This window comes from Helianthus annuus, chromosome 1 (assembly GCF_002127325.2).
Source record: "Helianthus annuus cultivar XRQ/B chromosome 1, HanXRQr2.0-SUNRISE, whole genome shotgun sequence".
Classification (NCBI taxonomy): domain Eukaryota; kingdom Viridiplantae; phylum Streptophyta; class Magnoliopsida; order Asterales; family Asteraceae; genus Helianthus; species Helianthus annuus.
Window position 1 is genome coordinate 79,428,022 of NC_035433.2, and position 27,710 is coordinate 79,455,731.

The following is a 27,710-nucleotide window of genomic DNA, read 5'->3' on the forward strand; positions in this document are numbered from 1 at the left end:
ATTTCTTGGAAACAACAAAAAACACTACACCCATAAATAAAAATATAAAAATTTGCATAAAAAATAAAAGATACGTGAGGCTTAAATAAAAAGAGCACGAAAACGTTTAAGTTTTATGGTTACAAACCTGGGATTCCGGGGATAATGAAATTCGGTTCTTTGAGAACCGCATGAAGGGTTTTTCTTTCATTCACTTTCACCCATTTTGAACCATTGTTTCCTATAGTGCATCACGACAAAAAAAAATGGAGATGGGTTAAAATGGGTCAGTTCATTGTGTTAAATAAGATTAAAAAACAACTATATGTGTAAGTTAGATAAACTTATTTAACAGTGTTTTACAAGGTTTAAAAAATTAAAAACACTTTGAGTGACTTTCAAACCGTCAACATTTAGGTTTATGTCATGATAACAGAAAGAAGTAAAAGATATATATATATATACACACACATACCAACTGAAGAGATCTCTTTAGGTGAAGATTTAGCTGCATCTGTATCATCATCACTGAAAGATTCAATATGGGAAGCAGCTGTACCCTGTAATAAATTGCTAAGAATTTCTTTCTTTAAGTAAATAGAAAACAACAAAGATATTAAAAAAAGTTATAAGAAAAAATATACATAAATCAAACTATAAAATAGACCCCATGATAGGGGTTTGGTAGCCGAATATGGGTCAACAACAAAAACAATGGGTCAAGATTTTAGTTTGGATGCCACAATTATTTAAGCCACGTCCCACTTTACTCTAATTCCATTTTTAGCTTATTTGTTTACAATTTTCTTTTGTTTATTTTATATTTTGTTTTTATGTTATATTTACATTAGTGGAGTTAGTGGGTAGTTATTAGTTTTAGGAATTCTTTATGTGTTCACTTGAGTTTTACGAATGGAAGTTAGTGTGGTTTGAGTATGAGATTTTTCTCTTTGGTGGGTTTATCTCAATGGATTTTGAGTTAAATTGATTGTGTCTATGCTAGCTCAATTGTGGCATATTGAGTGGTGTTCTTAGACCCGAATTTATAACCGGAGTGGTGATTTTTGTATCTTCGGGAGTGATTCGCAGCCCTACTGTTGGTTTTGGTGGTGTATCTGTATCCAAAATGAACCGTAGATCTATCTTTTATTTTACAGTTTTATTTGAACCCGTGATTCGAGGGTCGATTCCTATCACCCCAACTTCTTACCTCATACTCTCATAGTACAACTCAATAGCATCACGAGTGTGCGCATTTTCTTTATCCTATGGCAACGGTTCAGCACTATCCAAAAACATGTTTGATAGCTAAGGATTGACAAGTAGTCCACAATAAAAACTAATTAAGTGTTCATTCACATCTATTTTTGTAGGTCCCTTGTCGGAGGATGACGAACCTCAAACCTTGTTATACTAACTCACTAGCGAGTGCGGAATCCAAGCTAGCAAGCAAACCGGGATGAGACAAGTATAAACACAAACACACACGGGTTCACCGATTAACACAACTTGTATTAATGCAAATGAAGGTTTCGGTTACAAGCACAATGTTCACAAATCTAACTTGTAAACTCTCAAAGTGTGTGTGAGTTTCGGACAGAATGCTCTCAAAGCTCTCAATCTATCGGGTGTGTGAATCTGTCTAAGTGTTTCTGTCTAATGAACTCAACACACTGCATGGGTATTTATACCCAGCCCATGATGTCCAGTCCGAAGGATCCGATAGATGGTCCGAAGGATCATCTATCGATGACAATTCACTCGAAGGATCAGCAAGGACCTCGAAAGATCACCTTTCGAGGTCTAATCATTCGAGGCATATCTTTCGATGAGATCGAAGGATCTACATCATCCTTCGATCTCTTATCCTTCGAGACAGAACATCTTTCAACATATACCAACTGTTGTCCAAGTCAAACCGGAGGAAGGTTGACTTGGTCAACTTACAACACTAATCAGGACATCGTTTACATCGTGACCGAATACAGACAAAGTACAGACACAAGTGCACCAACAAACTCCCCCTTGGCTGTAGCTTTGTCTTTATCTACTATAGTTGTAGACTCGTCTCGAACTTCGATGGTCTTTGGTCTTCGAGTTCTCAACACTCTGATGTCCTTTCAAGTCTTCAAAGTCGGAGGATCTTCAAAGTCTTCACGTATTGGAAGCAGAGAGTGTATCAACAAACTACCCGTATCATGTAGGAAGTGTGTTGACAAACCCCCCCTTGGCATAAGCTCCCCCTTGAGTTATGCTCGCGAAACACTTTATCTTTATGAAGTGAGATCCTTGTGGTGTTGATGATGTCCAGCGGCAACTCGATCATCTTCATCTTTTGAGTGCCTTCTCGTCGTGTCTTCATTCCAAAGCTTGTCATCGACCATGTTCTCCTAGCCTTTAGAATCTGCACATGCAAGAAATCTAAACGCGTAATGAGAACAACTGCTTGGAATAGTTAGTATAACCAAATGACACACGAATGACCATGTCATAGTCAAACACCGTCCGACAGTTTGAAAGTTTAATAGATTTATCAATTTCAATTTCTAACTTTCAAAACATGCAAATTTCGACCGTTTATGAAGATTTAGTCAAATCGGTTTTCAGTCAGGTTTCAGGCAACGAAGACTTGAGCTCCAACATCGTACGATCGAAAATAAGGTAGAAATAAAATCTTTTTGGCTTTTATAAAGTTTATATTAAAACAGATTTTAGGTGTGTTTTAATATTTGAAATGTAAAGACTGAAAGCAGTAAATAAATATATACATACATTCTTTTTGCGAGTTCCGAGGGTAAGAGAATCATATCAGTGTACGGTCATGCCAAAACGCTCTTGTTGTTCATTTAGTTAACATTAAGATAAGCATCCTATAACAATTATCGGTATTGTTGTCCACTTAAGCTCAACTTATCAGATGTAATCATGGCGAGGGGATACGTTAAGGTATGATTTATACTTACCGACCGGTGTTCATCCACATCACGACACATTCCCGTATCAAGGTATGCACGAGAGTTCATCTTACCGGTGAGTATACCGATTATCATCTGTTTGACCGTATAAATTGTGAGATACTCACTTATTTTGATTTGAAAACAAGCCCTATGTGATATAATCACTTATGATGAGGAACTTGATTTTCATATGCATGAGGGCACAGGTGCAAGTCCGTGAACAGGTCAGTACTTCCGTACAGCAGAGAGACGAACTTGACACCCGGAAAAATGTGATATTTTATCACTTATTTGATTTGGAAATGTGATTGTTTATCACTTATTGAGGTCGAATGCAGTATGTAATATGTACACGTATGTATAGTATCATGGAAGATCTAGACTTGCGTCCCCGTTATTTTTCGGTAAAAGATACAACCATGATACCCAGATGATAAGCAGCATAAAGACCGAATATCTCAGAACCTCGGCAATCTATCAAACGAAATTTCGGTACTAAGACCATATGCCAATGAATGGTTCCCACCTGATCTTCAGTCGATTAAGATTTATATCACCCTGCACACTTTAAAATGATTGTGAGCCTACCGATACATATTATATAGAGCTGCTTATCGTTTTTCATTTAAGGTTTAAAGAGGTTTGGATAGACCACTGATGTACTATCATTTTCTCTTTTGCTCGCCAGGAAACTCATTTTTGTTTTTCTATTGTTTTTGTGTTTTTGAAATTTTTCGATGTTTTTGGATTTTCAGATTTTTGGATTTACTCCCCCTAAAATCACTAAACTAAGATAAATTTAAAACACAAAGGTATTTACAAAAATGATTTTCCGATGTTGGTTTTACTCTTGCTTGACCTTAATGCCGTTTACCAATAATAAAAAGTCAAATCTTGATTTGTCAAATGCTTTGGTAAATAAGTCGGCACGTTGGTCATCGGTGTGGACCTTAACAACATCGATTAGCCTTTTCTCAAAGCAATCACGTATGAAGTGATATTTGATTTCGATGTGTTTGGTCTTTGAGTGCTGCACAGTATTTCTAGTGATATCTAAAGCAGCAGAATTATCAACGTAAATAGGAGTAGTTAGGAATTCAAAACCGTAGTCCCGCATTTGTTGTTGTATCCAAAGAACTTGGGAGCAACAACTTGAGGCAGCAATGTATTCAGCTTCGCATGTTGATGTAGCGACACACGTCTGCTTCTTGCACTGCCATGTGACTAGGCGATTCCCTAAAAACTGACATCCAGCCGTTGTGGATTTACCGTCGATTTTGCATCCGCCAAAATCAGAATCACTGAAAGCTACCAATTCAAAGTTATTATCCCTAGGTTACCACAGACCGGTGTCAGGGTACGCCTTCAAATAACGAAAAATCCTTTTTACAGCTGCAAGATGTGAGGCCTTCGGGTTAACTTGATATCTGGCAAGCAGACACGTTGGGTACATTATGTCTGGTCTTGATGCTGTGAGGTACATAAGAGATCCGATCATTGCGCGATAGTTTGAGGGGCTAACAGCTTCTCCCTTCAAGTCAGGAGTAATTCCGTGATTTGTTGGCAATGGGGTACCAATGGGCGTTGCATCAGACATCTGGAACCGGCTCAAGATGTCACCAACATATTTAGTCTGATGGATGAATATCCCAGACTCTGTTTGTTGTACTTGTAGGCCCAAGAAGAAAGTCATTTCCCCCATAGCACTCATCTCGAATTTATCCTGCATAATGCGCTCGAATTCCCTACACAAGACATCATTAGTAGAACCAAAAATAATATCATCAACGTATACCTGTACCAGAAGAAGATCTCCATCTTGTTCTTTGATGAAAAGAGTACAGTCGATAAGACCTCTTCGAAATCCATTCTCCAGCAGATAGTGTGATAAGGTTGCATACCAAGCTCGTGGTGCTTGATGAAGACCATAGAGAGCTTTGTTGAGCAACCAAACCCGATCGGGATGGATAGGATCTTCAAAACCTGGAGGCTGTTCGACGTATACCTCTTCTTCAACCACACCATGTAAGAATGCACTTTTCACGTCCATCTGATAAACCTTGAATCCTTTGAAGGACGCATAGGCTAGAAAGATTCGAATTGCTTCGAGACGTGCCACTGGTGCATACACTTCGTTGTAGTCGATCCCTTCAATCTGACGAAAACCTTGAACGACTAAACGTGCTTTGTTTCGGATAACAACTCCGCGGTCATCCTTTTTGCATTTGAAAACCCAACGGGTACCAATCTTCTTGTATCCAGCAGGTTTCTCTACGAGTTTCCAGACACCCAGCTTCTGGAATTGTTGCAGTTCTTCCTGCATTGCTTCAACCCAAGCGTTATCTTTCAAGGCTTCTTTCCACGTTCTTGGTTCTTCCTGTGAGACATAACACGCGAAAGACCAATCGTTTTGTTGCCCGGATTCTCGAATAGCTGCATACAAGCCTGCATTGTTGTTATTTCGCAACATGTTTCTCGTTTGAACGCCACTTTGCACATTTCCAATGATGTTTTGTTGAGGATGGGTATTATGAATCCTTGTTTCTGGATTATCTGGAACTGGAACATTTATACCCAGGTTGTTGAGATTAAGATCAACAACCAATTCAAGGCCCGGAATTGACGAAGAGGATGATGCAGTAGCCTCAGCTGTTCTATGAGCATCCACTGGAGGAGTACCCTCTGAAGTACCATGAACTGCTGTTGTTGGGGCTTCTTGATCTGCATCTAGAAATTCATCATCCTCTGAAGATTCGTTCAATTCATTTGCATCATGAAAATCCTCATTGTTGAGAGTATTATTGTTCACCGAAGAAGATGGTTCTTGATTAACAAGAATCGGACGAACCAACGGTGAAACTGTTGCATTGTCACTCTCGAAAAACATCCTAGCCGCAGCATTTTCTTCAACGGCTTCAACATTGATCGAATTGAAGAAGTCATCGTACTCAAACATCCAAGGTTGACCCGGATTTTTGACTGGCAAGGTGTGCCGTTGTACTCTGACCTCAGACCATTCCTCGACCCTTTTAGTCTCTAGATTCCAGACTCGTAAGTTAGGGGTGGCATACCCAAGAAAGTATCCATCAATTGCTTTTACCCCAAACTTTCCGTTAGGATCGATGATTGTGCATGGAGCTCCAAACGGTTCAAGATAAGACAAATCTGGTTTCCGTTTTTGAAGAAGCTCAAAGCAGGTCTTGTTGTGCCTTTTTACTGTAAGGACTCTGTTCAATGTATAACATGCAGAGGCCACAGCTTCAGTCCAGAATGGAATGGGTAGCTGCGACTCTACCAACATTGTCCTAGCAGTCTCGATCAATGTGCGGTTCTTACGTTCAGCGACACCATTCTGTTGAGGAGTATAAGCTGCACTAAACTCATGAAGAATACCCTTTGAAGTGCAAAACTCCGTCATGGAATGATTTTTAAATTCAGTACCATTGTCGCTACGTATCCGCCTAACCTTCAACTTATACAAATTCTCAATCTGAATGATCAAGTTTTTGATAATGCCAAAGGTTTCACTCTTGTGTGCCATGAACGCTACCCAGGAAAATCTTGAATAATCATCAGTTACCACGAGGCAGTATTGATCACCCCGAATACTCTTGTGCTTGACAGGACCGAACAAATCCATGTGCAAACGTTCCAGAGGAACTGCCATCGTGTTGATTTTCTTTGTAGGGTGCTTCTTCTTTGTTTGCTTTCCCTTCTGGCATGAAACACAAACGTCTTGAAGATGGAAATTTTTGAGGGGAACACCATTCACCAATTCATTTGAAACCAAATGATTCATTTTGCGCAAGTGAATGTGACCCATTCGTCTGTGCCAAGAGATAGTGTCTTTTTCTGTGGCTTTTGAAACGAAACAAGTTGCTTGTGCAGACGTAGTAATAGCTTGGCTCATGTCAAGGACGTACAAATCATTTATCCTTGGAGCCGACAAGAGAATCCATTCTTTTGGAATCTTGAAGCCGGGTTTCAGCACATAACATCCATTAGCATCAAAGTGTACAGAAAATTGCTTGTCACAAATTTGAGAAACACTAAGAAGATTGTGATCAAGTTGTTGCACAAAGTTGATCTTGTCAAAGCTGACAATCCCGTTGGATATCATTCCTTCACCCGTTATATATCCACCTTTATCTCCAGCAAAAGCAACATAACCTCCTCTAATAGATTTAACGTCGTAGAGAAGCTTCATGTCGCCTGTCATGTGCCTGGATGCCCCACTATCAACAATCCAATGACTACTGACAGTTCCTCCTGGAACACCCTGCACATGAACTCAAATGAATTAGTTGGAGATGGGGACCCAAGCCATTGTGGTCTTGGGTCTTCCATTTTCATCAATGACAATAACTTCTTGTCTTTGATGGTTGGTGAATTGTGATGATCCCCCTGATTCAGTAACCGATTTTGGTTTCCAGGTCTGTTTTGTTTTACCAGTGTCTTTCTTTAAAATTTTAACTTCTTTGTTGTTTGAAGTTTTTGGGTTAACTGGTTTTACAGGAACAGATGGTTTTTGAACCACATCAGTTTTAATTGCTTTTTCAATCTTTTTGACCTGTTGGCGTTTCTGTTTCTTTTCCCTTTCTCTTACAAGGCGGGGATCTTGTTTTGCAGAAACCGATTGCCTACGGTCAGTTTTGTCACGGGGATCATCAACCTTTTCTTTCTGTTTATGAAGATATGGGCAGTTTCTAATAATATGCCCAATGGTTCCACACTCAAAACATGATCTTCGTTCAACAAACCCCGAAGAATCATGTGATCGTCTAACCGATGATGTTGAACTTTGTGAACCCGAGGTACTAGGTTTTGAACTGCTTAGTTCATTTCTTTTATCGACAATAGCTTTCTTGACAAAATCTAAGTTAGATTGATTTTAAAACTCTTCAATTTTGTCCGTTCCCGTCGATTTCACAAAGTTAACCTTTTTCTTCTTCTTTTGGTTCGACTTCTTGTCAGCTTGAGCCGGTGTTTTACCTTTGGGTTTGGTGTGATTTTGCTGTTTTGGCATTGTTGGCAATTTCTTGTTGCCAAATTGCTTTCGGATTTCAGCTTTTGGAATAGGAGGACACTGTGTAACTGTAACACGTGGTCCTGTCTTTCCCAAAAACTTACTTGTCGAATTTTCAAAGACTTTACAGATTAAGGATTGATTAACGTTCTTAATGGGAAAATCTTTGTCTGAGTAAATTTTCTCATCACCAACTAGAGTGTACAGCAAATTCACACTCTCCGGCTCTTCTGCACATGAGGACTCAGTTGCAGCAGTCTTAGCGGGTTTTACAGGGGGATCACATAGAATGTGATTCTCGAGAGGTATGTCCTCATTTTTGGCTACCGCATCAGACTTTGCTGGGACAGTATCATCAGATTCATCATCCGAAGAATCAGCATCCTCAATCACAACTGGAGGATCTTGATTTTGTTCAGCACTTACAAATGTATCTGCTGACACATCTAAATCTGAGGATACTTCCTTTTGGTATCCGAGCCCTGCAGCAAACTCCTTAACATCTAGAGGCACAGAAGGTTCAAATACCACTCTGTCCTCCTCATCTGGCATGGCATCATAATTGTGTCTAACTGGTGGTGGACATTTCTTGTAGCCAATGCATGTGACATCCCTCTTTTCCTTCTGAACATCAATGATGTGATCCAACACATAGCTAGAGCTTAAATAACTGTCTAGCTTAAGCTGGATTGCATCGCTTTCTGTTTTCACACAAGCCATCTCTTTTTGCATAATCTCCAGGCGAGATATATACAAATTGATGTCCGTCTGTTTTCTTGAAACCATTTTTGTCAATTCAGTTTTATCTTTCTTTAATGTCTCAATCATTGACTTAAATTCTTTTTCATGGTTTTCGTAAAACATGTTGGCTTCTATGCATTTGGAAAGGTCCACAGTCAATTTCTGATTGTGGATGAATGTCACATCATATTTCTCTTGCAAAGCCTCATGCTTGCTTTGCAAGTCACACCACTCAGCACTCAAGGAACTATGTTTGTCTTGCAAGTCAAATAAACTAGCTTGTAAAGCATCATGTTTGGCTTGCAACTCAGACATGTTTCCTTCTAAGTCAGCACACCTAGCATGCAACCTAACACATTCATCACAATTAACAGCAGTGGGTTCATCGACACATACCTGACTTGATGAACCGTCGACATTAGCCATAAAGGCTGAATGGAGAGAAGACGAAGTATAAGCAGCTTGATCCACCAGAATAGATCTTCTTTGAGTTTCTGCTGCAGCTTCCTCCAAAAGTTCATCAAAGTCAGCATCATCCGAAACATTAGATGTCTCACCCACATGATCATCACCAGAATTGGATGATTCTTCATCAACACTCCTGCTGTACCCAGAGGAGTCTTCATCTTCAGACGATTCACCACCACTGGCAGAAGATTCTCCACCACTGGTGTGAACTAGCTCCTTCACAATCTGAGCAAAACATGCTGTTCCATCGGGAGCATCACCACCCAACTGGATTGACCAGTCACAACCTTCATCCACCTGAACTGCAAGTGCCCGGTTGGTTTGGTTGTTGACAGGCACCAATGTACGCTCATTGTTTCTGTTCTGCTGGTTGCCTTGGTTTCTGAAGGGGTTTTGATTTCCGTGCTGTGCTGGCTTTGTACATTCCCGTTTAAAGTGACCCCGTTCACCACAGTTGAAGCACTTAACAGCTTGTTTGTCGAACCCATACTTGGTGTCTCTCTTACTTTCCAAGCTGGTTCTTCCAGTACTTTCCATCCAATCCTTTGCTCTTCTCACAGCACTCGCAAAGGCCCACTTGATATCCATCAAGTCCATCTCTTCTTTATCAATCTGCCGGTAGTCTTCTTGTGTCAGATTAATATTGCCAATCTGACCTTCTATCAACCCACAGTACGCGCTCACTACAGTGTTAAGTAGCTCCATGTGTTCTTTAGCTATTTCTACACTGACTTTAGAAAAGCTTGAAGTGTCGAGCTGTACAGTACTTGGCTTTGATTGTTGACCAGCAGATGATGTTCCTCCATAACATGCACGTTGTGTTTGAGCAGGAGGAGGAGGAGGTAGTGGTTGTATTGGATTTCCGTACATATCTGTGGTGGGAGGTGGCTTAACAGGAACTTGCACCGGATTCCCATACATATCCGTGCTAGTGACAAACGCTGTTTGCAAAGGAGCATGTGGACCTGTTCTTGCAGACGAAGTATTGGAAGTTCCACAATACATTTCAGGATTTTGTGGCAATGGAACTCTCTTCGCCTTTAATGTTTCCTCCTGATCCTTGTTTTCCAGAAGCTGCACGAAGTCGTTGATATTTGTAGTTTTCAACACTCCGTTATACTTCAGGATTTCCAAGAAACTACTCCATTGTGGAGGCAAAGCATCAGCAAACTTTTTCACCACTTCTGCTTGAGTTGTCGTCACACCAAAATTATTCAGCTCAGTAAGCAAATGATAAAACCGACTTGTCATGTCTCCCAAAGACTCCTTATCTAAGCATGTGAAACAGTCGAATTCTTTCTTGAGCAGATCATGACGCAATTGACGTGTTGCTTCATTCCCTACTCCCCTGGTTTTCAAACCGTCCCACAACTTCTTCGTAGTCTTGAAGCTGACAAACTGATGATAGATGTCTTTGCTTAACGCCTGAGTGAGAATGGCGTAGGCTTTCTTCTCCATATCATATATTTTCTTTTGATCTTCTGGAAGATCGGCAAAACTAGCAGTTGTTGAAGCGGCGACTTCGATAGCTTGATCAAAATCTGTGGTGAAACGTATCCACAGCTCTGTATTCTGGCCAAGAACATATGTACGGAAACGATCAGCCCAACCCGGATACTCGTTTAAATGCATCAGCTTTGGAGGTCGATTCAAACTTCCTGTTTCGCTTTCGCTCAGTAAGATACTTTGGATACTAGGAGTTTGATTCGATACCAATGCCCATTGATTTCCCTGAGAAGATGTCGATACCGGAGACTCGGCCCATGAAGGCGATAGACTTGTAGACGTGTATTTTCCACTGTCTAGCGCCGGTGTGCCCCACCATGAGGGAGTGACACCAGAACTTGTATATTTACCGCTGTCGGGGGCCGGATTCCACCAATTCGGATTCATGATTAATGAGCAAAATAAATGCTAAGTGAGTAATCCGAAAGATCACACAGCCGAAGGATCTTGGTCGAAAGATCTGAAATCACAGAAACTTGTTAACAATAAACTGACTACAGTCGAAAGATCAACTCTTGTTCGAAGGATCAACAGTACTCGAAAGACTACTGTTGAATCTCGAACAATGATTTCGAAAGATTCAAGAACTCGAAGGATTCTCCTTTGAAGGATCCTTATCTTTCGAGTTAAATCCTTATCTTTCGGACACCTGTCTTTCGAATAGATTCCTTTATCGAAAGATATGTTTCAGACTTCGAAGGATGGGTCGAAGGATGATAATCTTTCGAGCCTTCCTTGATCGAAAGATGGTCTTTCGATGTCGAAAGATATCTTTCGAAAGATTCTGACACAACTGACGCTGATTTGATAGGTTGGTGAAAAGGTGATGGGTAGGTAAGTCAACTTTCGGCAGAAAGGGATGTGCAGGCTGTACCTTTCCCACCAACTTTGAAAAATTTCCCAAAATGGATAACCTTATCCCCAAACCAGTCACCGGAATCCTTGACCGGAAATATAGCAGGAAAACACAAAGTCACTTAAAACAAGTTTTCAAGTTACCCAACCCACTTATGAACACTCCCGGTAAGTTTAAAACACGTTTTCCAGTTTAAAAGTGTAGAAAAACCAACAAAAATGGGTGTTAAACCAAGTGTTCAAACACACACCAAGAACTTGAATAACCCGGTTTTAAACAAGGTAAAGAGCCAAGCTCTGATACCACTTGTAGGTCCCTTGTCGGAGGATGACGAACCTCAAACCTTGTTATACTAACTCACTAGCGAGTGCGGAATCCAAGCTAGCAAGCAAACCGGGATGAGACAAGTATAAACACAAACACACACGGGTTCACCGATTAACACAACTTGTATTAATGCAAATGAAGGTTTCGGTTACAAGCACAATGTTCACAAATCTAACTTGTAAACTCTCAAAGTGTGTGTGAGATTCGGACATAATGCTCTCAAAGCTCTCAATCTATCGGGTGTGTGAATTTGTCTAAGTGTTTCTCTCTAATGAACTCAACACACTGCATGGGTATTTATACCCAGCCCATGATGTCCAGTCCGAAGGATCCGATAGATGGTCCGAAGGATCATCTATCGATGACAATTCACTCGAAGGATCAGCAAGGACCTCGAAAGATCACCTTTCGAGGTCTAATCATTCGAGGCATATCTTTCGATGAGATCGAAGGATCTACATCATCCTTCGATCTCTTATCCTTCGAGACAGAACATCCTTCAACATATACCAACTGTTGTCCAAGTCAAACCGGAGGAAGGTTGACTTGGTCAACTTACAACACTAATCAGGACATCGTTTACATCGTGACCGAATACAGACAAAGTACAGACACAAGTGCACCAACAATTTTTTTCCTAATTTTAGTAATATTCTGATCATCTATATGAGTGAGAAAGAATAACAAGTCGAGATGAGCTGAAAACATATTGGTCTCGCAGAAATCCTCAATGAAGTCACTCGACATAACCTCTGCATAAAGAAGAAGAACGGGCAGTGAAGCATATGATCGTTATCTAATATCGGCTTTTTCAATCCGGTTAATTCTTGAAATGTAGCCTTCCCGATTTTTATTCCTCTGTCTGCAATTGCTGACATTACATCCTGCATAATCAGAATAGAAAATCGTATTTTAAGAAAAAGGAAACCCAAAACAAGAGGGTTCTCATTACAGCTAAAAATTTCAAACAATAAGCTTTTTACACAGGTTGCTATTTTTAATCTCAGATACGCCAAATGGGCTGAAGGGGTTACAACTTGAAAGTCGCCCGGATTGTTTGTTTAATGCATACAAGATCCTGGAGTCATTTTATTCGAAGGTGTAACATATTGTTGTATATTTATTAACTTTTGAGTAAAATGTCATTGTTGTCCCTGAGGTTTGGTCATTTTTGCAACTTTTGTCCAAAGGTTTGCATTTCCGCATCTGGATCCAAAAGGTTTGAAATCTTGTCATTTTCATCCGACTCGTTAACTCCATCCATTTTTCTCCAATAAGTCAGGGTTATTTTCGTCTTTTTTGTTAACTTAAAGCGCAATTCGGTCTTTTGAATACTTGTACATTATGCTAAATGCTTGCATGTAAAATGAAAAAGATCGAATTGCCCTTTAAGTTAACAAAAAAGACGGATATACCCCTGACTTAAAGTCGAAAAATGGATGGAGTTAATGAGCCAGGTGAAAATGGCAAGATTTCAAACCTTTTGGATCCAGATGCGAAAAAACAAACCTTTGGACAAAAGTCACAAAACTGACCAAACCTCTGGGACGAAAATGGTATTTTACTCTTTAACTTCTTTCATAAAGATTGGACAAAAATCTTTTCATTTCGACTTTCAACCTAAACCCGTTTTCCAATCCACCCAATCCTACAAACATAAGCAAGATGCAAGACCTTAGCGGTTTTCAAAGCTTTAGAAACTTGAGCCTTGCATTGTTGAAGTTCCGATATTTGACAATCAATTTGTTTTTTCAGTTTCTTTAGTTCTTCATTATCTGGATCCTGATCGATTCCTTTTTCACAAAAGGCCTTCACTTCAACCAACTTATTAACAGATAATGATGCTTTAGCTGCTCTATAATAAGCCTATGAATTCAACAAACACACATGCACATAATCATGTACTAATAAGAATTTGAGAAGAATTTACAAAATGTATCACAAAATATCGAGTAAAGAACAAAATAAAAACCTCAACATTTGTTGGGGACAGTTTTATGGCTTCCTCTGAATCTGAAAGGGCACACCCGTAGTTTCCAAGTAGTAATCTGAAACACCTTCAATAATTACACAAAATCTACTTCAAAAACTGTATTCGATCTTAAAAGCTCAACAGAGTTAATGAATCAATTGAACGTATATCTACAAACAAATAAATGCAAAAATGCATAATCAGTTTATCACCTCTAGCAATTGCACAAAATCTGCTTCGAAAACTTTATTCGATCTTACAAACTCAACAGATTAACCGTATAAAATCAATCAAACATAAATCCAACAAATTAATGCAGTTACGTTTCACCTCAATTATAATCGAAGCAGATAAATCTGCATTTTATATATTTACCTGCCACTGGCTCCATATTCACAGCAATCGGAGAAAACTTCGCGGGCAAAAGCTGTTCACCTGAGAAATCAACCTATACCATTACATTCACTCAACATACTACAGATTTGGCCAGAAATCGAAGCAGATAAATCTGCATTTTATATATTTACCTGCCACTGGCTCCATATTCACAGCAATCGGAGAAAACTTCGCGGGCAAAAGCTGTTCACCTGAGAAATCAACCTATACCATTACATTCACTCAACATACTACAGATTTGGCCAGAAATAATTTGGCCACTTGAATTCAGTTGCTTTTGGGTCGTCCTAGTGGAAACAAAACACCATCTTCAAAAGACTCACTCTCAGGCATACATATTCGGTGCATCAGACGAAGTATGTCCACGAGATTCTCAAAAAATTTGGTTTGGAAGATAGCTTACCTTATGACACGCCTCTGCCGACAAATCACAAGCTTTCACCCGATAAGGAGAAAGATCCTGAAGTGGATCCGACTCTATATCGAGCAATGATAGGTTCGCTAATGTATCTTACTGCCTGACGACCAAATATTATGTTTTCTGTTTGTTTGTGTGCTCGGTTCCAATCAACTCCGAAAGAGTCTCACATGAAAGCGGTCAAAAGGAACGCCAAAGCATGGATTGTGGTATGGAGCTGAAGGTGGTTTGGATTTGCTGGAGTATGCTGACGCAGACTTCTGAGGGTGCCCGGTGAACAGAAAGTCAACCTCTCGCGGCGCATAACTTCTTGGGAATCGTCTTATCTCTTGGCAATACAAAAAGCAACTTGTCTTTTCTTTATCCGCGTGCGAGGTTGTAGGTCCCTTTCCGGAGGATGACGAACCTAAACCTTGTTATACAAACCTACTAGCGAGTGCGGAATCCAAGCTAGTAAGCAAACCGGGATGGAGCAAGTAGAGAAACAAACACACAAGAGTTCACCGATTAACACCACTGTATTAATACGTATGAAGGTTCCGGTTACAAGCACAATGTTTACAAATCTAACTTGCAAACTCTCAAGAATGTGTGTGTGTGTTCGGACAGAATGCTCTCAAAGTCTCTCTATCTTTCTATGTGCATCTAAGTGTCTAGCTAAAACACAACACACTGCATGGGTATATATACACCCAGCCCAGGTTGACATGTCCGAAAGATTCGATAGATGGTCGAATGATCATCTATCGACTACAAAGCTTTCGAAGGATCAATATTCACCTCGAAGGATGATCTATCGATCATCCATTCGAAGGTTCATCTTTCGAGTTCATCGAAGGATCAGTATTATCCTTCGATGCGCATCCTTCGAGCCAGACAAATGACAACCAATAACTAACAGTTTAACCAAGTCAATCCGGAGGATGGTTGACTCGGTCAACTTACAGACTAACTAGGACATCATTTATATATAGACCGAATACAGACAAAGTACAGACACAAGTGCACCAACAAACTCCCCCTTGGCTGTATCTTTGTCTCGAACTTCGATGGTCTTTGGTCTTCGAGTTCTCAAAACTCTGATGTCCTTTCAAGTCTTCAATGTCGGAGGATCTTTAATGTCTTCACGTCTTGAAAGCAGAAAGTGTATCAACAAACTACCCGTATCATGTAGGAAGTGTGTTGACAAACTCCCCCTTAACATAAGCTCCCCCTTGAGTTATGCTCGTGAAAGGACTTTATCTTTATGAAGTGAGATCCTTGTGGTGTTGATGAAGGCCAGCGGCAACTCGATCATCTTCATCTTTTGAGCGCCTTCACGTCGTGTCTTCATTCCGAAGCTTTGTCATCGACCATGTTCTCCTAGCCTTTAGAATCTGCACATGCAAGAAATCTAAACGCGTAATGAGAACAACTGCTTGGAATATAGTTAACATAAACAAATGACACACGAATGACCATGTCACAATCAAACACCGTCCGATAGGTTGAAAGTTTAATAAATTTGTCAATTTTAGTTTCCAACTTTCAAAACTTGCAAATTTTGACCGTTTATGAAGATTTAGTCAATTCGGTTTTCGTTCAGGTTTCAGGTAACGAAGACTCGAGCTCCAACATCGTACGATCGAAAATAAGGTAGAAATAAAATCTTTTTGGCTTTTATAAAGTTTATATTAAAACTCAGATTTTAGTATTTTTGAAATTAAAAGACAACAATTTTAAAATCCTTTGAGTGTTATCAAACGACATCACCGCTAATGTCGTGCTGATATGCACCAAACGACGAAACTGTTTAAAAATAAAACAATAAAAGTTAAGCAGTAAATAAATATATACAGACATTCTTTTTGCGAGTTTCGAGGGTAAGAGAATCATATCAGTGTACGGTCATGCCAAAACACTCTTGTTGTTCAGTTAGTTAACATTAAGATAAGCATCCTATAACAATTATCGGTATTGTTGTCCACTTAAGCTCAACTTATCAGATGTAATCATGGCGAGGGGATACGTTAAGGTATGATTTATACTTACCGACCGGTGTTCATCCACATCACGACACATTCCCGTATCAAGGTATGCACGAGAGTTCATCTTACCGGTGAGTATACCGATTATCATCTGTTTGACCGTATAAGTTGTGAGATACTCACTTATTTTGATTTGAAAACAAGCCCTATGTGATATAATCACTTATTGATGAGGAACTTGATTTTCGTATGCATGAGGGCACAGGTGCAAGTCCGTGAACAGGTCAGTACTTTCGTACAGCAGAGAGACGAACTTGACACCCGGAAAAATGTGATATTTTATCACTTATTTGATTGGACATGTGATTGTTTATCACTTATTGAGGTCGAATGCAGTATGTAATATGTACAGGTATGTATAGTATCATGGAAGATCTAGACTTGCGTCCCCGTTATTTTTCGGTAAAAGATACAACCATGATACCCAGATGATAAGCAGCATAAAGACCGAATATCTCAGAACCTCGGCAATCTATCAAACGAAATTTCGGTACTAAGACCATATGCCAATGAATGGTTCCCACCTGGTCTTCAGTCGATTAAGATTTATATCACCCTGCACACTTTAAAATGATTGTGAGCCTACCGATACATCTTATATAGAGCTGCTTATCGTTTTTCATTTAAGGTTTAAAGAGGTTTGGATAGACCACTGATGTACTATCATTTTCTCTTTTGCTTGCCAGGAAACTCATTTTTGTTTTTCTATTGTTTTTGTGTTTTTGAAATTTTTCGATGTTTTTGGATTTTCTGATTTTCGGATTTACTCCCCCTAAAATCAATAAACTAAGACAAATTTAAAACACACAAAGATATTTACAAAAATGATTTTCCGATGTTGGTTTACTCTTGCTTGACCTTAATGCCGTTTACCAATAATAAGAAGTCAAATCTAGATTTGTCAAAAGCTTTGGTAAATAAGTCGGCACGTTGGTCATCGGTGTGGACCTTAACAACATCGATTAGCCTTTTCTCAAAGCAATCACGTATGAAGTGATATTTGGTTTCGATGTGTTTGGTCTTTGAATGCTGCACAGGATTTCTAGTGATATCTAAAGCAGCAGAATTATCAACGTAAATAGGAGTAGTTAGGAATTCAAAACCATAGTCCCGCAATTGTTGTTGGATCCAAAGAACTTGGGAGCAACAACTTGAGGCAGCAATGTATTCAGCTTCGCATGTTGATGTAGCGACGCATGTCTGCTTCTTGCACTGCCATGTGACTAGGCGATTTCCTAAAAACTGACATCCAGCCGTTGTGGATTTGCCGTCGATTTTACATCCGCCAAAATCAGAATCACTGAATGCGACCAAGTCAAAGTTATTATCCCTAGGATACCACAGACCGGTGTTGGGGTAAGCCTTCAAATAACGAAAAATCCTTTTGACAGCTGCAAGATGTGAGGCCTTCGGGTTAACTTGATATCTGGCAAGCAGGCACGTTGGGTACATTATATCTGGCCTTGATGCTGTGAGGTACATAAGGGATCCGATCATTGCGCGGTAGTATGAAGGACTAACAGCTTCACCCTTCAAGTCAGGAGTAATTCCGTGATTAGTTGGCAATGGGGTACCAATGGGCGTTGCATCGGACATCTGGAACCGGCTCAAGATGTCGCCAACATATTTAGTCTGATGGATGAATATCCCAGACTCCGTTTGTTGCACTTGTAGGCCCAAGAAGAAATTCATTTCCCCCATAGCACTCATCTCGAACTTATCCTGCATAATGCGCTCGAAATTCCTACACAAAACATCATTAGTAGAACCAAAAATAATATCATCAACATATACCTGTACCAGAAGAAGATCTCCATCTTGTTCTTTGATGAAGAGAGTACAATCGATAAGACCTCTTCGAAAACCGTTCTCCAGCAGATAGGTAGATAAGGTTGCATACCAAGCTCATGGTGCTTGATGAAGACCATAAAGAGCTTTGTTGAGCAACCAAACCCGATCAGGATGGACAGGATCTTCAAAACCTGGAGGCTGTTCGACATATACCTCTTCTTCAACCACACCATGTAAAAATGCACTTTTCACGTCCATCTGATAAACCTTGAATCCTTTGAAGGAAGCATAGGCTAGAAAGATTCGAATTGCTTCGAGACGTGCAACAGGTGCATACACTTCGTTGTAGTGGATCCCTTCAATCTGACGAAAACCTTGAACGACTAAACGAGCATTGTTCCGAATAACCACTCCACGGTCATCTTTCTTGCATTTGAAGACCCATCGAGTGCCAATCTTCTTGTAGTTCTCAGGCTTTTCAACAAGCTTCCAAACACCAAGCTTGTGAAATTGCTGTAATTCTTCCTGCATGGCTTCAACCCAAGCACTGTCTTTCAACGCTTCTTTCCACGACTTTGGTTCTTCTTGTGACACGTAACACGCGAAGGACTAGTCATTCTGTTGACCAGATTCTCTTATAGCTGAATACAAACCAGCATTTCGGTTGTTTCTCAGCTGATTACGCGTCTGCACACCGCGATGGACATCTCCTATTATGTTCTGCTGGGGATGGGTATCATGAATCCTCATTTCAGGATTATCTGGCACACGAGCATTGATATCCAAATTGGTAAGATTAAGATCAACAACCAACTCCACACCAGGAATGTGTGTAGAAGTTGATGCATTCCCTTCAGCAGTGTCTACATTCTACATATGAGGTGTATCACCAGAGGCACCTTGAACAGGAGCAACTGGAGCCGAAGATCCTTCAGCTGCATCATGATATTCCTCATCTTCGGAAGAATCATTATAATCAGCAGCATCTTCATAAACCTCATTTTGAACCATATTGTTGACAGATGAAGAAGCTTGAGGGTCAACAACAATAGGTCTAACCAAAGGCGAGACAGCAGCGTTGTCACTTTCCAACAACATCCTAGCCGCTGCTGATTCTTCGTCAAAGGTTGGCAGATTGAAGGAGTCAAATAGTCCATCATAATCGAACATCCACGGATCACCCGGAGCCCTAACAGGACTCGTGTACCTTTGAACCCTAACTTCGCTCCAAAGCTCAATCTTTTTGGTAGCTAGATTCCAAACACGAAAATTCGGAGTAGCATATCCAAGGAAGAAACCCTCGATAGCTCTTGCACCAAACTTTCCATCCGGCTCAATCATAGTACATGGAGCACCAAACGGTTCAAGGTAAGAAAGATCCGGTTTCCTTTTCTGAAGGAGTTCGAAGCAAGTCTTGCCATGTCTCTTTACTGTAAGAACTCTGTTTAACGTGTAGCATGCAGCCGATACAGCTTCCCCCCAGAATTGAATAGGGAGTTCCGACTCTACTAACATTGTTCTTGCAGTTTCTATAATCGTTCGATTCTTCCTCTCCGCGACACCATTTTGTTGTGGAGTATAAAGAGAACTGTACTCATGAAGAATGCCTTTAGAAGTACAAAACTCATCCATAACTTGATTCTTGAATTCAGTACCATTGTCGCTTCGGATCCTCTTTACTTTTAACGAATAGAGATTCTCCAACATTGTAAGAAGATCCTTGAGGATGCCAGGAGTTGCACTCTTGTGTGCCATGAAGGATACCCAAGAAAATCTAGAATAGTCATCTGTAACAACTAGACAATAAGCATCTCCGAATGTTGTCTTGTGCTTCATAGGTCCAAAAAGGTCCATATGAAGACGTTCGAGAGGCATGCTGACAGTGTTGATTTTCTTCAAAGGGTGAGACTTCTTCGTTTGCTTCCCTTTTTGGCACGAGACACAGATATCTTGCAAATGAAAACTTCTGACAGGAACACCATTCACAAGATTATTCTTCACCAAATGGTTCATCTTTCTCAAGTGAATGTGTCCCATTCTTCTGTGCCAAGATATAGACTCCTTTTCTGTGGCTTTTGAGACAAAACAAGTGACTTGTGCAGATGTAGTAATCGCCTGGCTCATGTTGAGAATATAAAGATCATTAACTCTTGGAGCCGATAAGAGAATCCACTCTTGTGGAATTTTGAATCCAGGTTTCAGCACATAGCAGCCCGCATCATCAAAATGCACGGTGAATTTCTTATCGCAGATTTGCGACACACTGAGAAGATTATGATCAATTTGCTTCACATAATTGATCTTGTCAAAGCACACGATGCCATTGGAGATACTTCCCTCTCCAGTGATAAAACCTCCTTTGTCACCCGCAAAAGCAACATACCCTCCTCTAATGTTTCTCACGTCGTATAGGAGCCGTAAGTCGCCAGTCATGTGCCTGGATGCCCCACTATCAACAATCCAATGACTATTAATAGTTCCTCCTAGAACATCCTGCACATGTCATTTAAAACATTAGTTGAGAATGGGGACCCAAGCCTTAGTGGTCTTGGGTCGTCCCTGAGCATCACGAAACGTGATATCAATCTCTTGATGGTTTTCAAGAACAACTGCTCCCCCTGAATTGTCACCCGACTTAGGTAACCAAGTTCGTTTTTGCCTACTAGTTTTTGAAGATTCTGGTTTTACAGGTTGTGACACACTTGGTTTCCTTTCAACTGTTTTAACTTCAGATTTTAAAGCCTTTGCAACAGTTTTCATGTTCTTACGTCGTTGTTTAGTTTCTTGTTCTTTTACAGTTCGTTTATCATGTTTAGGTGAAACTGACCGACGTTGAGGATGAACTGTTTCAGGTGGAGCTTTCTCAACAAATTTATTCTTTGGAGCATTTGGGCAGTTTCTGATGATGTGCCCAATTTCTCCACTTTTAAAACATGTTCTCCGTTCAACAGATTTTGGAGAACTTGATTGACCACAAGATGTCGAACTCGTGGAACCCGAGGTACTAGCCTTTTCATCACACCCATTTGTGATTTGAGTGTAATTGTTATCACTGTTACGCTTTAAGATTGTTACTTGTTTTACAAAATCCGTGTTAGATTTGTTTTCAAAAGTTTCAATCTTATCAGTACCCTTGGATGACACGAACTTGACATCTTTTGCTTTCTTTTGAAAACGAGCTCCTTTTGTTTCAGACTTCATCTGAGAGACTTTATGCTTTTGAGCTCGGTTGACTGGTTGTTTACCATTAGAAGCAGTAGGTTGTTGAGTGATTGAAGATTTTTGTTTACCAAACTGTTTTCTAATCTCAGCCTTAGGAATTGGATCACATTGTGTTACCACAATTCCCGGAAGTGTTTTTCCCAAAAATTTGTTTGTGTTGTCTTCAAAGACTTTGTCAATCAAAGATTTATTTACATTTTTAATTGGGAAAACATGATCTGAGTAGATTTTATTATCTCCAACCAATGTATACAACACGTTACTGCTTTTAACAGTAGTCACACCTGTCTTATCAGCTTTGACAGGATCAATCACTTGCTTCTTAACAGATGGAACATCAGGAGTATCAGGATCACAAAGAATGTGATTCTCTCGTGGAATAACTACTCCTTTCATCTTGTTAAGTGATTTATCCCGTTCACCTACATCCACTTCTGATTCATCATCCGATGTCTCATAGTCCTCGATAATTGGAGGACTTTGCTTCACGAATGATGAAGTTTCCGGTTGCTCAGAAGATGTGTTTGAAGAATTGTCCGGTTTGAACCCTAGGCCAGCACCAAATTCCTCAACATCAAGAGGCACACTGGGTTCATACCGAGGCATTTCCTCCTCATCAGGCATTTTGGTATAATTGTTCATCAAAGGGGGCGGACATTTCTTATACCCTATGCCTTTCTGATTTCCCTTCGGTTGTTGAACATCGATGATGTGATCAAGCACAAATTGGGAGTTAGAATAACTATCCAATTTCTGTTTGATCGCACCATGCTCGCATTGGGCAATGGCTAATTGCTTTTTAGTTTCTTCCACAATGTTAATATATTCATTTATACTTACTTGCTTGTGGTAAACTACTTTGTTAACCTCGGACACATTTTTCTTTAATGTCTCTATTACAGATTTAAATTCTTTTTCATTCCGAGTTAAAGCCATGTTTGCCTCTTTGCATTTCGACAGTTCAATAACCAAATTCTGGTTATGACTATGAAGCTTTTCTGATTCAAGCTTCATATCAGCACACATGATTTACAAACACTAGGAGCAGGAGGTTCAGAATTTACCTGACTAGAAGAGGCTGAACCGTTTGCCATAAAGGCAGTTTGAAAAGAAAAAGCTCCATCTTCAGAAAATAACTTCTCCATTTCCTTTGATGCAGTAGCCGCCTTCCTAATCAGAATTGATTTCTGACATTTAAGCTCATCAGCTTCATTCAGTAGATCCTGAATATCATCACCTTCTTCCTCCTTCACATCAGGCTCTGAGTGATTATCCCCAGAAACAGAGCCTTCTTCATCAGAGCTTCCAGAATAACCAGAACTGTCATCACTTCCAGAAGACTCTTCTTTATGAACATGCTCGATGATCTTTGCATAACAAGCTGTTCCACTTCTCTGATCATCATCACCAAACTGAACTGACCAGTCACATCCCTCATCTGCTTGAACAGCCAGAGCCCGATTGGGATTTGAAGTTCCAGGCTGGCCCTGATTGTTATTAACTGCCACCATCCTCCTCTCACGGTTCTCTTGCTGGGCATTCACATTTGTAGTACTCGTCTGGTTTCTGAAAGGGTTGTGATTGCTATGTTTTGTTGGTAGGGTGCACTCACGTTTGAAGTGCCCTTTATTACCACAGTTGAAGCATGTCACGGCGTTGATATCAAACCCATACTTCGTATCTTTCTTTCCTTCTAACAAAGTTCTACCAGTACGAGCCATGAAGTCTTTGGCCCTTCTAACCGCACTTGCAAAAGCCCACTTAATATCCATCAACTCCATTTCTTCCTTGTCGATCTGTTGATAATCTTCATTGGTCATGTTGATGTTTCCAAGCTGACCTGCTACCAAACCACACTAAGCACTGACCATTGTATTGATAATTTCCATGTGCTCCTTAGCAACTTCAATGCTAAGGTGTGAAAGGTTTGAATTGTCGACTCGGATTGTGTGAGGATTTTGAGGATTGTTTGTATAATGAGCCTGCTGTTGTTTTTGTGGAGGTTGGACTTGTGGCTGTGTTGGGACAGGAATGTACGACCTCGGATCGAATTGAGGTTGTGGTGGAGCAGCCGTTGACTGAGGAAACGGAAAGGAACTTGTGTTGGACACAAAAGCAGTCTGCAGTTTAGGTTGCTGTTGCTGAGCTGCAGCGGATCATGCCAAAGCATCGAAGCCTGGAAGGTACATTTCTGTATTCTGAGGAGCGGGAGCACGCCTTGCTTTCCTGATTTCTTCATCATTTTTATGTTCCAGCTTCTGAATGAACTCGTAGATGTTAACCGTGTCTAGAGTTCCAGTGTGCTTCAACAACTCAATAAAAGAACTCCATTTTGGAGGCAAGGCGTCAGCAAACCTATTCACCATGTCTTGTTGAGTAGAAACAACCCCATAAGCACACATTTCACTGATCAGATGATAGAAACGGGTTGTCATATCATTTAGAGTTTCGTTTTCCAAAAACTGAAACGATTCAAACTCTTTCTTCAACAAATCATGACGAGACTTGCGAGCAGCTGCATTGCCTTCTCCTCTAGCTACTAAGGCATCCCACAACGTTTTCGTGGTCTTGCAGTAAGAGAACTGATGATAGATATCTTTGTTGAGTGCTTGTGTAAGTGTAGCAAAGGCCTTTTTCTCCAATTCATAAGCCTTCTTGTCATTTTCCAGCATGTTGGCATAACCTTCTGAAGTGGACGCAGCAGTTTCAAGATTAGTATTGAACGCATTGATAAAACACGTCCAAAGATCGGTGCTTTGCCCTTGAACATACGTGTGAAAACGGTTTTTCCATGATGGAAAATCGTTCATATGGTTCAACTTCGGTGGACGATTGTTGCTGCCCGTTTCGCTCTCACTGATCAAAAGGTTTTGAATGCTTTGACTTTGATTGGATACCAAAGCCCATTGACTTGGACTGATTGATGGCGGTGGAAACATACTTTTTGCCCAAGCATCAGCAGAAGTTAGTTCTTGACTAGATTGTGAGTTCAAACTCCAATCCCAAGGACTTGTACAACTCATTTTGATCAATTACTAAGAGATAACCTACACAAACACAAACTGTTAAGGTTCAAACAGACCCGAAATGAAAGATACAACCTTGTTCGAAAGATCAATGATTGTTCGAAGGATCAACAGTGTTCGAAGGATCACTGTTGAGTTTCGAACAAAAACTTCGAAAGATTGACCTCGAAGGATTGACCACACGAAGGATCCTTATCTTTTGAAAGATGATTTCGAAAGATTCTCCTTATATTTCGAACACAGATCTCGAAAGATTCACCAATACGAAGGATCCTTATCTTTCGTAGAGTAACAGTAGCTTGAAAGATGTATCCTTCGAAAAGATTCCTTGGCTCGAAAGATAGAATACACGCTTCGAAAGATATTCGAAGGATGGGTATCTGTCGAGCCTCCTTGATCGAAAGATGATCTTTCGATGTCGAAAGATATCCTTCGAATAATTCTGACACAACTGAAAAAGGTGACAGGTTGGTGAAAAAGGTGACAGGTTGGTGTACCAACTTTCGGCAGAAGGGATGTTCTGCACACGATTTTTCACCAACTTTTTGACTTTCAAACAAGATTTCCCAAAAAGGCAAATCTTATCCAACAAGTCCAGTCACCGGAGATAACCGGAATCTTGGCCGGAAAATTCAAGGTCACTAAAAAAAACAAGTTTTCAAGTTACCCAACCCAACCTAGAACACTCCCGAAGGTTTAGAACTCGTTTTTCAGTTTTAAGATGCAAGAAAAACCACCAAAACGGGTGCTAAACCTAGTGTCCAAACACACCAAGAACTTGAACAAACCCGGTTTTAAACAAGGTAAAGAGCCACGGCTCTGATACCACTTGTAGGTCCCTTTCCGGAGGATGACGAACCTAAACCTTGTTATACAAACCTACTAGCGAGTGCGGAATCCAAGCTAGTAAGAAAACCGGGATGGAGCAAGTAGAGAAACAAACACACAAGAGTTCACCGATTAACACCACTGTATTAATACGTATGAAGGTTCCGGTTACAAGCACAATGTTTACAAATCTAACTTGCAAACTCTCAAGAATGTGTGTGTGTGTTCGGACAGAATGCTCTCAAAGTCTCTCTATCTTTCTATGTGCATCTAAGTGTCTAGCTAAAACACAACACACTGCATGGGTATATATACACCCAGCCCAGGTTGACATGTCCGAAAGATTCGATAGATGGTCGAATGATCATCTATCGACTACAAAGCTTTCGAAGGATCAATATTCACCTCGAAGGATGATCTATCGATCATCCATTCGAAGGTTCATCTTTCGAGTTCATCGAAGGATCAGTATTATCCTTCGATGCGCATCCTTCGAGCCAGACAAATGAGAACCAATAACTAACAGTTTAACCAAGTCAATCCGGAGGATGCTTGACTCGGTCAACTTACAGACTAACTAGGACATCGTTTACATATAGACCGAATACAGACAAAGTACAGACACAAGTGCACCAACCTGGGTTGGGTATATATATGATCCTTCGACCATCTATCGAATCTTTCGGACATGTCAACCTAGGTTGGGTATATATATACCCATGCAGTGTATGTGAGAAGGTAGATGCACACAGAAAGATTGAGAGTTTCTTTGAGAGGATTCTGTCCGAAACACACACACACACTTTGAGAGTTTGCAAGTCAGATTTGTAAACATTGTGCTTGTAACCGAAACCTTCATACGTATTAATACAGTGGTGTTAATCGGTGAACCTTGTGTGTTTGTGTTTATACTTGCTTCATCCCGGTTTGCTTGCTAGCTTGGATTCCGCACTCGCTAGTGGGTTTGTATAACAAGGTTTAGGTTCGTCATCCTCCGGAAAGGGACCTACACTTCTTCCTCGTACTCGCCACTTTCTTCATCTTCCTGGTATTCACCTTCATCAGCAGCAGTAGCATCTTGATACTGTTGATACTCCGAAACCAGATCATTCATGTTACTTTCGGCTTCAGTGAACTCCATTTCATCCATTCCTTCACCCGTGTACCAATGCAAGAAAGCATTCCTTCTAAACATAGCCGTAAACTGCTCGCTCACACGCCTCCTGAATCGACGTTGAGTTTCCAAAAAACATGGACGCCATTTTCAGACGACTCGGTGGAATGTCACAGACGGCTGACTTCGCATTATTAGGAATCCACTCGACAAAAAGACGAGTTCTTGTTTTGCACATTGATCATTTGTTCGTCCACTTCCTTTGTGCTCATTTTACCACGGAACATGGCTGCGGCAGTGAGGTAGCGCCCGTGTCGGGATGGAAGGGACCAACTTCCACTTTTGAAGTCTTTATAGAAGCTAGATTTCTTGGAAACAACAAAAAACACTACACCCATAAATAAAAATATAAAAATTTGCATAAAAAATAAAAGATACGTGAGGCTTAATTACAAAAGAGCACGAAAACGTTTAAGTTTTATGGTTACAAACCTGGGATTCCGGGGATAATGAAATTCGGTTCTTTGAGAACCGCATGAAGGGTTTTTCTTTCATTCACTTTCACCCATTTTGAACCATTGTTTCCTATAGTGCATCACGACAAAAAAAAATGGAGATGGGTTAAAATGGGTCAGTTCATTGTGTTAAATAAGATTAAAAAACAACTCTATGTGTAAGTTAGATAAACTTATTTAACAGTGTTTTACAAGGTTTAAAAAATTAAAAACACTTTGAGTGACTTTCAAACCGTCAACATTTAGGTTTATGTGTTGGACCGTTCTATGACCCGAAAAGTCAGTCGAAGTAGTTCATCTTCACATACGAAGGCGGAATCAACGTAAGTAAAGTAACAACAGCTAATCCTTTCAATTCCTTGTGTTTGTATTGCTTTCTGATAAAATTTTAGCAGAATTTCGGCACCTCAGCACATACATACACCGTTACAAATGAAGAACCGCTCCACCCTATTTATAGTGATCATGGGTCGCTTATGTGACAGTCCAATAAGCGATCCAGCACCTTGTCATATAAGCGATCCTACCTTAATGTCCTAAA

The 27,710-nt window shown here is 40.3% G+C and overlaps 2 pseudogenes; one reads left to right on the forward strand and one right to left on the reverse strand.

Annotated features, from left to right (window-relative positions):
* Positions 1–119: 119 nt before the first annotated feature.
* On the reverse strand, positions 120–26,654 carry LOC110916235 (annotated as a pseudogene).
* LOC110869860 lies at positions 26,645–26,960 on the forward strand (annotated as a pseudogene).
* Positions 26,961–27,710: the final 750 nt, after the last annotated feature.